Source organism: Nerophis lumbriciformis, linkage group LG04 (genome assembly GCF_033978685.3).
Source record: "Nerophis lumbriciformis linkage group LG04, RoL_Nlum_v2.1, whole genome shotgun sequence".
NCBI classification, from domain to species: domain Eukaryota; kingdom Metazoa; phylum Chordata; class Actinopteri; order Syngnathiformes; family Syngnathidae; genus Nerophis; species Nerophis lumbriciformis.
In genome coordinates this window covers 19,467,832-19,482,316 of record NC_084551.2, presented here as the reverse complement: position 1 = coordinate 19,482,316, position 14,485 = coordinate 19,467,832, and positions in this window count along the sequence as shown.

Below are 14,485 nucleotides of genomic sequence, written 5' to 3'. Positions count from 1 at the left end.
CTTTGTTTTCGCAATCAAGACTATTGAAGTTGTGCGGACGCAATCCTTCTTTGTGGGGACATTGTTGATTGTCATGTCATGTACGGATGTACTTTGTGGACGCCGTCAGCTCCACACGCTGTAAGTCTTTGCTGTCGTCCAGCATTCTGTTTTTGTTTACTTTGCAGCCAGTTCAGTTTTAGTTGGGTTTTGCTTCAATGCCTTTTCTTAGTGGCATTCGCCTTTTATTTAATTTTGGTTGAAGTGTTAGATATCTTTTTACCTGCACGCTGCCTCCCACCACGTTCCCGACTTCTACAAAGCAATTAGCTACCTGCTGCCACCTACTGATATGGAAGAGTATTACACGGTTACTCTGCCGAGCTCTAGACAGCACCGACACTCAACAACAACGGCACATTTGCAGATTATAATTACTACTGGTTTTCAAAAAATCTTTTTAACCCAATTAGGTGAAATTACATAATCTCCCACGGCACACCAGACTGTATCTCACGGCACATTAGTGTGCCGCGGCACAGTGGTTGAAAAACACCCCTCTACTGCAGTAGGGACTGTTTCATCCATGCTAAAATTGTGTATGAAAGAGCTAGACATAACAAGTCAATACATTAGTACTTCAGTTTTCATATGCCCCAGTTTTTGTAGGATTTATGTGTAAAATTTTTTTACACACTTTCTCGGTTTTAGTACGATTAAACACACGCTAAGGCTGTAAAATAACCTACCACTGGGCCAAAAAAAAGTTGTAGCATACAGTAATAGTCCAACCAAGTAAACACAGCATAAACACTCTATTCAACTTAACTGTTTTGGTGGCCATGTTTCCAGAAAGCTAAGGGCCGGGAGGCGGAACTTCTCCCTTTGCTATTAGTCTTATTTAGTTTATTCCTAAAACATTTGATTTTGGTCTATTTATTTTGTTAATTAAAGGAGTGCCCTGCTTTTTTTTAAGGACCTTTTGCAAAAATGTGAGTCTCTCACAAGTTTTTTGAACTGACCCCACAGGCCACCAGTCGATTAACCCAAATGACGAAAAAGAGAGGACCTAAAATGGAACCGTGAGGAACACCACAAGTATGACTAAAGAAGTTAAACAAATGATTATTGACTACATCTGAAGTAAACAAACTACATTAACAATTAGTAAATTATATTGCAGGAAAAATGTGTAGCTGCCAAAACAGAGAGGACTTAATGCGGTGTTTTGAAGAAAGGACCTTAGTTGCTAGCAAGGTTAAAATGTCAATGCAAGGATCTACCAATGTATTTACAGTGGCCGAAGTTCCTCTATACAACGGATGGGAGCACTCTGGTGTTCTTAGGAATTTGATGCAAAAATGTGCAAAGTGCAATTGCAAGACATTTAGGGATTTCAACATCTACGGTCCATAATATCATCAAAAGGTTCAGAGAATCTGGAGAAATCACTCCAGGTTTTGGAACAACATATGCTGCCATCTAAGCGCCGTCTTTTTCATGGACGCCCCTGCTTATTTCAGCAAGACAATGCCAAGCCACATTCAGCACGTGCTACAACAGCGTGGCTTCGTAAAAAAAGAGTGCGGGTACTTTCCTAGCCCACCTGCAGTCCAGACCTGTCTCCCATCAAAAATGTGTGGCGCATTATGAAAATGTTTGACTCCAAGTTTTGAACTGAACCTGGGAGTCGGTTTGGTGTCATTCCCAGGCCGGATTTGGCCACCGGGTTGCCAGTTGAATAGCACTGCTCTATGCGGTTGTTTTTTGTGGGGGGACGACGACTGTATAATGATGATAAATTAGTATTATTAGTATTATCTACTGATGATAATCCTACATGAATCAATTAAACTCTACCTTATACCATAGATTCAAGCAAAACTTGACCGGTGGCATTTTCAGGGCTCCCTCCCTCGTAAAAGTGATGTTAAATGTTCATTTATCCATTACATTCATCATTTATATGCATTTTGCACTGTTTTGTTCCTGTAAAATATATTTGTTGTCTATAAAATGTGTTTTATGATAACATTTTTCGATATTCTGGAACACATTGTGTTAGGGCAGGCCTACTGCTTCCTATGGCAACATTTCCTTTTTCAATGGACCTTTTGAAACAGATTAAACACAAAACTTGAGGTACACCTTTACTTTATACATAATGCTTTGTCAGTATATTCAAGCACTTTGAATTGCCTTGTGTACAAATTGTGCTCTCTAAATAAACTCGCCTTGCCTTGCCAAAATATCATCAGTGTATTTCTCTCAGGTTTCCTCCTATTGCCATTTTTGCAGTTTTTAGTTTGACATTTGGAAGACAGCCTTAAAACACACTTTAGTTTTACTACTAACTTTATTAATATTAATCCCATTGTTGTCCATATCACTCTACTGCATTGACTGTTGCAGAACATACTTAACATCCAATTAAATTGGTGTACGTATTGGCGTACCATATAGGGCACATTTGTTTTCTGTGGATTGATATGATATGATTATTAACATGTTGTGATATGTTAACCAGTCTTTTTGGCCATCATTTATTTCTTTGACATGCTAACAATCCTCATTCCAATGCTGTTTCTAGAAGAATTGCAAGCTCTGGTTGAATTATAATTGACAGTATTGTATTTACACAGGGAAAAATAATATTTGATCCCCTGCTAAAATTTGCCAGCCAAGAATATCAACATATTACCTAAACGTCAGACATTTATCCATGACAATATAGAGAAGCTGCATGATGGTGTGTTTGACAGAGAAGCAGCTGGAAGGAGATACCATAGAAGTCCTCTCTCCAAGGTAAATGCTGTACATTATTATTAAATTACTTAATAAAACTGCTGAAGTTGTTAGTACAGTAGTATATTATCTTGTATTGTTTTTATACAATATTTTTTTTATCTGAAAATTGTTTTTTCTTTTTAAAAGACATGTTACATGTTGAAATTATGCTGTTTGTTAGGGAGAGGGGCCAGCACCAATTAAATTGACTTGAATGTATTTAAATGGGAGACGTTGATTACAAGTGTTTTAAGTTAAAAGCTTAGTCACAAACCCCGTTTCCATATGAGTTGGGAAATTGTGTTGAATGTAAATATAAACGGAATACAATGATTTGCAAATCATTTTCAACCCATATTCAGTTGAATATGCTACAAAGACAACATATTTGATGTTCAAACTGATAAACATTTTTTTTTTGCAAATAATCATTAACTTTAGAATTTGATGCCAGCAACACGTGACAAAGAAGTTGGTAAAGGTGGCAATAAACACTGATAAAGTTGAGGAATGCTCATCAAACACTTATTTGGAACATCCCACAGGTGTGCAGGCTAATTGGGAACAGTTGGGTATAAAAACAGCTTCCCAAAAAATGCTCAATTTTTCACAAGAAAGGATGGGGCGAGGCACACCCCTTTGTCCACAACTGCGTGAGCAAATAGTCAAACAGTTTAAGAACATCTTTTCTCAAAGTGCAATTGCAAGACATTTAGGGATTTCAACATCTGCGGTCCATAATATCATCAAAAGGTTCAGAGAATCTGGAGAAATCACTCCAGGTTTTGGAACAACATATGCTGCCATCTAAGCACCGTCTTTTTCATGGACGCCCCTGCTTATTTCAGCAAGACAATGCCAAGCCACATTCAGCACGTGCTACAACAGCGTGGCTTCGTAAAAAAAGAGTGCGGGTACTTTCCTGGCCCACCTGCAGTCCAGACCTGTCTCCCATCAAAAATGTGTGGCGCATTATGAAGCGTAAAATACGACAGCGGAGACCCCGGACTGTTGAACGACTGAAGCTCTACATACAACAAGAATGGGAAAGAATTCCACTTTCAAAGCTTCAACAATTAGTTTCCTCAGTTCCCAATAGTTTATTGAGTGTTGTTAAAAGAAAAGGTGATGTAACACAGTGGTGAACATGCCCTTTCCCAACTACTTTGGCACGTGTTGCAGCCATGAAATTCTAAGTGAATTATTATTTGCAAAAAAAAAAAAAAGTTTATGAGTTTGAACATCAAATATCTTGTCTTTGTAGTGCATTCGAATGAATATGGGTTGAAAAGGATTTGCAAATCATTGTATTCCGTTTGTATTTACATCTAACACAATTTCCCAAATCATATGGAAACGGGGTTTGTAAGTTGAGGTACTATTGTATTTTAGTTTGGAACATAATTAGTTGATCCCAAAACAAAATCTGGGCTTCATACTTTTTGGAGAAACCCTTTTTTGCAAGCAAGCACAGAGATTAGGCGTTTCTTGTGGTTGGTTATCAGGGTTGCACATATCTCAGAAGGAGTTTTGTTCAGAGAGAAACATCCCAAAAGCAGAACTTTTTGTCACAGCAAGGACAGTGTTGTTCAGTATTTATCTGCCTTCAAACATGTTGAATTATCCCAAAGATCCCCTCAAATTTGTGGGGCACAAATCATTCATGACACAACTGTCCGTTTGTTAATAGAGCATGTAAACAAAGATTCATTTACGACCTTAAAATTAAGGTAACAAATGAATTAATTTAATAATATTCTATATGGGGAATAGAGGTTGTGTTTAACTCTGAAGTTTCCACTCTAGTGTGATATATAAATGCTGAAGCTTTGTGGACTTTCATCAAATTTTGAAAAAATTAAATATATAATATTGTAGGAAATAAAATCATAATAAACTGTTTAAAATAAATGATGCATGTCAGTGTGGGACAAATTAAATAGATAAATACATCTTTAAAGAATTACTGAAATGTGACATTATTTAATCAAAAATTAAATCATGAACGAAATGATTAAATCTTGAAATAATTAAGTAGTATTTTTCTATTCAATAAAGTCTTTTTCTCTTCAATAAATACATTACATTTAATAATACATGTATGTATTTAATTCAAATTATATGTCATTAATGACAAATGTAAGTACTTACTTAAATATGTATTTATTTATTTAATTGTGTCTTATTTTGCCCTCCATATGAGTGTGAAGGACGTAGTTTTAAAACACTGAACACATTATTGTGTTTTCTGTTCCAGGACCAGATAGTCTTTAATTAGGATAACTGCAATGCAAGTCAAAAGTCACTAGATGGCAGTATATGCCTGTATGATTATTCTTCCCTGCAGAGTTCTTAAAACGTCAAAGAAGAAATATTGGAGGGATTACAGGTTTGGGAATAATGCAGAGCATGAACTCCAGTGCAAAGAGCAATAGTTGATGGCTGTAAAATAAATTATGATCTTCATAAAAAAAAGTGTTGATTAATCTATTAAGATTTTGCATGAATAATAACTTTATATGTTCTATTCCCTGTTTTATTTACAATGATTGACAGGACTGACATGTATTTATTTGTCAGGAACATAGTTGTGTGGGCAAAAATGAATAAGTTAAAAAAAAAAGAAATCTGAGCATGTGGCTGGCAAGATTTAACCTATTCCATAGTCAATGTGCACTAAAATAAACTAAAATACACAACATATATATTTTTTAAAGTGCTCCATTTAATTAATTTGCTGATTTACATCTGGAACCAGACACAAAATAATTCATACAATTCATTTCAAATCACACTCCCGGGAAAAAGACTACATTCTCACTTATTTTTTAGATAGTGTTTTGTGGAACTATTCAATTTCCATCTAATGATGGGAAATGTGTCTTGAAGAAGAGCCACATATCGTTGCTGCAATCCGGTTAGCATCATTGGGACTGGCTAGAGAATGTGGAGCAGTTGATTCAAGGTGACCACAGACAAAGTTTCCGCTTAGAGGAGATGAATGTAAAAACAGACTTCTGGCTCCCAGGTCTGTGCACTTATATATGAGAGAGGAACCAATAAGAAACATAAAGTTTACTCGAGAAAGAAAGCTTTACAACTAACATTGTTTAATATTTGTTGCAACTTTTTCCATTTCTTGTGTTTGATCACTTTTTATCAGTGGGAGTGTGTACTGGTGTCACTGTGTGTACATATGTGTGTGTGTGTGTGAGCGTGTGTGAGCGTGTGTGTGTGTGTGCGTGTGTGTGTGTGTGTGTGTGTGTGTGTGTGTGTGTGATGCATGTGCTTCCTCAGTAACTTGTTTTAGCTCATTCAGATAGCAGACAGTTGGACAGCAGTCAAGAAGCTGCTTAGTAAAGATGCATTCACAGACAACATATTCATCAGGGATTTAAGAAAAAATCTTATACCCTTCCCTTCCCACGTACAGGTTCCGACATGACACAGCGAGTGTGGAGGAGTGGAAATGAGGGAGCAGGGGGTAGCAAAGAAGGAAAACTAGGGGTGTTGAAAAAAACCTATGTATTTGTAATGTTAGAAGAATGATAAGGTCTTGAGTGCAAATTTGTCATGGAGGTGGTTAGGCTGATGAACGCATTTTCCACCTATTTGCTGTTAAAACTGAGCATCACAGAAACGGTAGTATGGTCCTGAATTCTGCATTTTGCATGACCTTGTCTTTAAGTTTGTAAAGTCAGAACATGTATGATTTTTTTCTGTTCAACATTAGGCTAGTCGTAGTTTAGTTGTAGTAATAGTAGTAGTAGTAGTAGTATAGGAAGCATTGTAAAATGGCCCCATCGGTTGCAGTCACTTCTCATCATTAGGGATGAGTAGTATTTACATTTTAACCGATACCACTTGAAGGGTGCCCAAACAGATATTTAAAAAAATGGCAAACATTTAGTTTAAAAACAATGCCTTTTTATTACAGTGTCACTTACTGTGGTCTCAGTGCATCGTAGATTGACTACCATTGACAATGTTCAAATTTGTATGGTGGGTTTGTATGGTATTTTTTTGTTTTTTTGTTTTTGTCATAAAGAAGTACAATCATTTGTGCTTAGGGACTGTATCTCTGCAGACTGTATTGATCTATATTGATATATAATGTAGGAACCAGAAATATTAATAACAGAAAGAAACAACCCTTTTGTGCGAATGAGTATAAATGGGGTAGGGAGGTTTTTTTTGGGTTGGTGCACTAAATGTAAGTGTATCTTGTGTTTTTTTATGTTGATTTAATAAAAAAATAAAAAATTAATTGATTTTTAATTTTTTTCTTTCTTGTGCGGCCCGGTACCAATCGATCCACGGACCGGTACCACTGCCGTAAGGGACAAGCGGTAGAAAATGGATGGATGGATTTTATAATGTATAAGGAGTTTTCAGAGCACAGGAAGTGTTTATAATGTAACGTGGTTGTGGCATGTTGATGCCGGAGGTCGTCTTTCCGGGAAGTGGCGGAACGACAGGAAGCAGCTTGCAGTTAAGAATAATGCTTTATTCTTCAAATAAACAAAACAAATGTGCTTATAGCACTGGAAGTTAACGGGATAGCTACCCAGGAAAAACTAAGGCGGAACTTAGCGCAAGAAACAGAAGGAATACGTAACAGTTGCATGAGAGCAAACAAAAGCACCAGGACGAGTGAGGCGAAAAGGCGGGCACTAAATAGCTTTCTGATTAGTGCCTAGGAACAGGTGAGCTTCCCGAACACTAATCAGAGGCTGGTGACATTAATAAATAACCATGGCAATCAAGGAGACACAAAACAGGGGTGCTGAAACAGAACTAAGCCAACAAGTGACATAAAACGTAAACAAACTATGATCCGTAAGTGTGTAAAAGCTGTGTGGAGGGCTGATAAAGACTATAAAATTCAGGGCTGTCAAATTTAACAAGTTAACTCAAGTGATTAATCACAAATAATCATCACAATAATCATGTGTGTAAGCAGATTAAATTGCGCAATTTATTTTGGCTGTACATGCTCCTTTACCTTAATGGTGTATGGTATAGCGCTTTACTATATCTGAAATAACCACAGATGGTTGGAAAGAGGTGTGGGTTGTTATACGGTCAGTCATCAGGGGTCTGTAAAAGTTGCCTGGATTTCCTACTAAAATCAATGTACATTCAAATCCAGAAAACAGTGTTCACAAACAAAATCAGATGTATTAAAGTGTGTGCACGCACTAATCCAAGCACATTTCTTTGTTACACCACAACCAACCTGGAATTGATCTCAGATGTCTGCACGCCCATGCCACACACAGGCCATGCCCCCGTATAAATACGCAACTCATCAAATCATCAGCCATGTGCCCAAACTCCACACTTTGCCCAATCACAATTTAGTAGGAAATGCTTCTTTCCCATGTTTCGAGTGAATGACTGAGATTAAAAGCCTGTCATTGCTGTGCTCTGATCACCAAACACAGTTTGAAAAATAAAAATGGTCGTGCATCAAGAATGCATTATTAAACGTCTTCACAAATATTAATAGGAATATGAAGCATTAAATGCATTGGTGAAAAAGTGAACTTTGTGTCCTTACCTCAAACTTTTTACATTGTTGAAATCAAATATTGGCGCCAATGTATCCACAGTTTGTACAAATGTGCGTACGTGAAGCATGAGGTTGGCTTGAGGCCTCGCACATTTCCACGTCAAGTTCATACATCTCAACTTTGCCACAAAAAGGGGCATAGGGCAGGTTTTTTTGCGTACGCAAGCTTAATACATGAGGCCCCTGGTCCCCGGGCACTTCCACTGCCCCTCAAGAGGATTGGTAAAATGCAGAAGACACATTTCACTGTACACTGTGTAATTGACAAAGATATTTATCAATCAGGTGGATCAGTTTACATAACCTGAAAGAAGGCTCCCTTTGTGTCTGATGCAGTGCAGTGATATGGATATGTTTGCCAAAACATAAGTGGCTAAAGTGTTATGCCAAATCAACAAAGTATGTTTGTCTTTGAAAACCTGTTTGCTCTTTGAACATATCATTGTTTTTTTTGGTTTTCGGTGCGTATATCTGCTTTGTTTACATATGCAGCAAAGTCTGTAATTGAAGCATGCAACATCTACAGTGTGCAATCTGTTGCAATATGCCGGCCATGTTTCCCCTCTCGAAGAAAATTTAGTTTGACAAAAACGCTTCTTGCTTGTCAGCAAGGAACGCAACATGTATCTTGCATTAAAATGAAAGGCAGACGTAAGCACACATTGTCACTGGTGCAGTACATCACTTTATCTCAATGTCTTGGGTTTCTCTGTAGTATCTGTCTTCATGCTCCTCATTAAGGCAATCGTATTCCTCATTTGTCTTTCCTTCTCTTTTTCCTCTCATAGTTGCAGACCTTGCAGGGTCACTTATCTGTTTATGAGTTGTTATCATGTTGGTTCCCATTTAAAGACCATCTCACTCATTCTTTTAAGGGCTACCAGCATCTGGCTCATAAATATACCCTATTTTCCCTATGATAGCTTTTGCCTAGGGGAAAGTGGGGCTGTCACCCACAGAATTTGGCCGATACAACTGTCTTTATTTATTTTTTCCAATGTATTTTGTATTCAGCATGCAATTAGAACATATTCTAAAATTAACATGCATATATTAAGCTGTGATAAAGTTTTCTCTTTGACATTACCAAGGCACCGCACCCTAGGCAACCGAGCATGGCTCAGTGGGTATGGTGGCTGGTTTGATACCGGCCTGGCGAGCTCATGTCAAGGTGTCCTTGGGCAAGACACTGAGCCCCGAACTGCTCCTGATGGGTAGTGGTCAGGGCCTTGCGTGACAGCTTCCCCCAACAGTATTCCACATTTTTGTTGTTCTTAATGTGCAATGACAATAAAAGCCTATTCTTTTCTGAGGGGTTTTGAGCCCCCCGCCCCCAAACCCAACCTGTCTGAGCTATATGTTATGCTTTAAGTTGCAAGCAAAAATTTGAGTGATAAGCATCCTCACCCTTAGTTGGCATAGCAAATGTTACAATGTTTATCAGGATTCTTCTTCTTTGTACTTCGTAAACACATGTGTGTCATACCGTACATTCTATTGTGGTTTTTTTATACAATATTTCTTATCCAAAAGTTAGTTTTTCTTTATAAAAGGCATGTTACATGTTAAAATGCCACAAGTACCGATGAATAGATGTTCATTCATTCCAATGGGAGAAGGTTTGAGGTACAAGTGTTTTGAGTTAAGAGCTCTGTCACAGAACAAAGTAAGCTTGTAAGTTTAGGAAATATATAAAAACAGGAGAAGAAAACAGAAGAAATTACAAATTAAAGAGATGGTTCGACAAAAACAGACCATCTTTGAAACTCAGTAAAACTAAAATAATGCATTTCGGTAGCAGCAGAAGAAAAAGCCAAACACAAATACAAATAGATGGACATTGAAAGAGTGAAATAAACCAATTTTTGGGTGTAATAATGGATGAGAAAATGAACTGGAAATCTCATAAAAATATACAACAAAGTGGCAAAAAATACTTCTTAAAAGCCACTTTTATTCTCTGGCTTTTAAATCAGCATGAGTCTTGTGGTCCTCTGTGTCTTTTATTGTTTTATTCTATTAAATGTATTTGTTTTTTTATTGTTTTATTCTATTTTATTGATGTCAATTATTTTATATAATATCGATCTTTTTTTTTAAAATTATTATTTTATCACTTGTTTCAATTTAAATGCTTGTAATTTGATTACTTTTTATTGTTTATTTTTTATTTACAACACTGTGGAGACAGTTTTGTTGTTAATAGCGCTATATAAATAAAGGGTGTTACCATATCTGAGTTATTGTGCAGAAATATGGGGAAATAACTTCAAAAGTACACTTAATCACTTACCCTATTACAAAAAAGAAAGATTAGTTAGAATAATACATAATGAGTGATACACACAGTGATTTGTATATTGGAAGCAGCCACCATAGTTGACAGACTTCACACAAAAGTAATAATTTTTACATAATTTTTAGGGTGATAAGTTATTTTTTTGGTCGTTTTGTGTTTTTCTTATGATTATTGCGCCGTCGGGTGTGTCTTAGAGTGCCTGCTGGTCACGAAACTGCAGGAATGCAGCAGCAGACTCCGTCAAATACGGCTGCAAAATTATACTTTCACGAAATAAAAGCATGTTTTATTGTAAACTTATGAGCTGGAGTATGTTTAGCACTATATAGTGACGTATTATTTTGGTTTATTTAGTCAGAAAACTAACGTGGAAACAACAGCAATTGCATGCATCCGAACACAGCCGCAGACGTCTTTGGTATCAGTCATGGCGCCTGTTGTACTAGAGGCACTTATCATTAGACCATGTAACATACTTGCCAACCTTGAGACCTCCGATTTCGGGAGGTGGGGGGGTGGGGGGCGTGGTTGGGGGCGTGGTTAAGATATATATATACCGTATTTTCCGCACTATAAGGCGCACCGGATTATTAGCCGCACCTTCTATGAATTACATATTTCATAATTTTGTCCACCAATAAGCCGCCCCGGACTAAAAGCCGCGCCTACGCTGCGCTAAAGTGAATGTCAAAAAAACGCTGCGCTAAAGTGAATGTCAAAAAAACAGTCAGATAGTTCAGTCAAACTTTAATAATATATTGAAAACCAGCGTTCTAACAACTCTGTCCCAAAATGTACAAATGTGCAATCACAAACATAGTAAAATTCAAAATGGTGTAGAGCAATAGCAACATACCGGTAATGTTGCTCGAACGTTAATGTCACAACACACAACACACAAAATAAACATAGCGCTCACTTTCTGAAGTTATTCTTCATTCGTACCGGTAAATCCTTCGAATTCTTCGTCTTCGGTGTCCGAATTGAAAAGTTGCGCTAGCGTGGCTTCCAAAATGGCGGGCTCCGTCTCTTCGAAATCATCGGATTCAGTGTCGCTGTTGTTGTGCAGCAGTTCTGTGAATCCTGCCTTCCGGAAAGCTCGGACCACAGTTGTGACAGAAATATCTGCCCAGGCATTTACAATCCACTGGCAGATGTTGGCGTATGTTGTCCGGCGTTGTCTGCCCGTCTTAGTGAAGGTGTGTTCGCCTTCGGTCATCCATTTTTCCCACGCAGTTCGCAGTCATGCTTTAAATGCCCTGTTGACACCAATATCCAGCGGTTGGAGTTCTTTGGTTAATCCACCCGGAATGACGGCGAGTGTTGTATTTGTGTGCTTCACTTGTTTTTTGACACCATCTGTGATGTGGGCGCGCATAGAGTCATATATCAACATGGACGGAGCAGCGTGAAAAAAGCCACCCGGCCGCTTCGCGTAAACTTCCCTTAACCACTCGCTCATCTTTTCTTCATCCATCCATCCCTTCGAGTTAGCTTTTATGATGACGCCGGCTGGAAAGGTCTCTTTTGGCAAGGTCTTCCTTTTGAATATCACCATGAGTGGAAGTTAGCATGGCAAGCTAGAACCACAGTGAAGGATGACTTCTCATTCCCTGTGGAGCGAATATTCACCGTACGTGCTCCCGTTCCACAGTGCGGTTCAGTTGCTGTGAAATACGGTAGTAATCCGTGTGCGGATGGAGAGATTGCGTCTTTTTATGACCCGGATCGTTTAGTAGGAGCCATTTTGTGGTCTTTACAGATGTAAACAGGAAATGAAACGTACGGTGATATCCGCGCGTTTTTTCTTCTTCTTCCGGGGGCGGGTGAAGCGCTTCCTGTTCTATGGGGGCGGGTGAAGCGCTTCCTGTTCTATGGGGGCGGGTGCTTTCCTTGGCGGTTGCTTGCGTAGAAGAAGAAGCGCTTCCTGTTCTACCGGGAAAAAAGATGGCGGCTGTTTACCGAAGTTGCGAGACCGAAACTTTATGAAAATGAATCGTAATAAAGCGCACCGGGTTATTAGGCGCACTGTCAGCTTTTGAGAAAAATTGTGGTTTTTAGGTGCGCCTTATAGTGCGGAAAATACGGTATAAGAAATACTTGACTTTCAGTGAATTCTAGCCATATATATATATATATTTTTTTTAATACATATATATATATATATATATATATATATATATATATATATATATATATATATATATATATATATATATATATATATATATATATATATATGTATATATATATATATGTATACATGTATATATATATATATATGTATAAATAAATAAAAGAAATACTTGAAATTCAGTGTTCATTTATTTACACATTTACCGTATTTTCCGCACTATAAGGCGCACCGGATTATTAGCCGCACCTTCAATGAATGGCATATTTCATAACTTTGTCCACCAATAAGCCGCCCCGGACTATAAGCCGCGCCTACGCTGCACTAAAGGGAATGTCAAAAAAACAGTCAGATAGGTCAGTCAAACTTTAATAATATATTAAAAACCAGCGTTCTAACAACTCTGTTCACTCCCAAAATGTACGCAAATGTGCAATCACAAACATAGTAAAATTCAAAATAGTGCAGAGCAATAGCAACATAATGTTGCTCGAACGTTAATGTCACAACACACAAAATAAACATAGCGCTCACTTTCTGAAGTTATTCTTCATTCGTAAATCCTTAGTCTTCGGTGTCCGAAGTGAAAAGTTGGGCAAATGTGAGATCCAAAATGGCCGGTTCCGTCTCGTCGAAGTCATCGGAGTCAGTGTCACTGTTATCCAGCAGTTCTGTGAATCCTGCCTTCCGGAAAGCTCGGACCACAGTTGTGACCGAAATATCTGCCCAGGCATTTACGATCCACTGGCAGATGTTGGCGTCGTCTGGCGCTGCCTCCCTGTCTTAGTGAATGTGTGTTCGCCTTCTGTCATCCATTGTTCCCACGCAGTTAGCAGTCTAGCTTCGAATGCCCTGTTGACACCAATATCTAGCGGCTGGAGGTCTTTTGTCAATCCACCCGGAATGACGGCGAGTATTGAATTAAGCGCGTAAGCGTGTCTCTCAATGTGATGTTATGAGCTAGCAAATATAACAACTACACTACCCAGCATGCAACGATAGTTACGAGCATGCGCGGTAGCCCTGAGAAGCGTTGTTGTATGTGCTGGCAGTTAGAATGTGGTTATGAGCACGCTGTGAGTAAACGTTGAGAACTCAGTTAACACGCCTCGTCTGCATTATTTATAATTAGACAGACAACACACTTAATAGGAGCCATTTTGGGGTCTTTACATAAACACACAAATGGAAATGAAACGTCACATATCCCAGCATGCACCGCGCGCTTCTTCGTCATCCACTGTTCCCACGCAGTTAGCAGTCTAGCTTCGAATGCCCTGTTGACACCAATATCTAGCGGCTGGAGGTCTTTTGTCAATCCACCCGGAATGACGGCGAGTATTGAATTAAGCGCGTAAGCGTGTCTCTCAATGTGATGTTATGAGCTAGCAAATATAACAACTACACTACCCAGCATGCAACGATAGTTACGAGCATGCGCGGTAGCCCTGAGAAGCGTTGTTGTATGTGCTGGCAGTTAGAATGTGGTTATGAGCACGCTGTGAGTAAACGTTGAGAACTCAGTTAACACGCCTCGTCTGCATTATTTATAATTAGACAGACAACACACTTAATAGGAGCCATTTTGGGGTCTTTACATAAACACACAAATGGAAATGAAACGTCACATATCCCAGCATGCACCGCGCGCTTCTTCGTCATCCACTGTTCCCACGCAGTTAGCAGTCTAGCTTCGAATGCCCTGTTGACA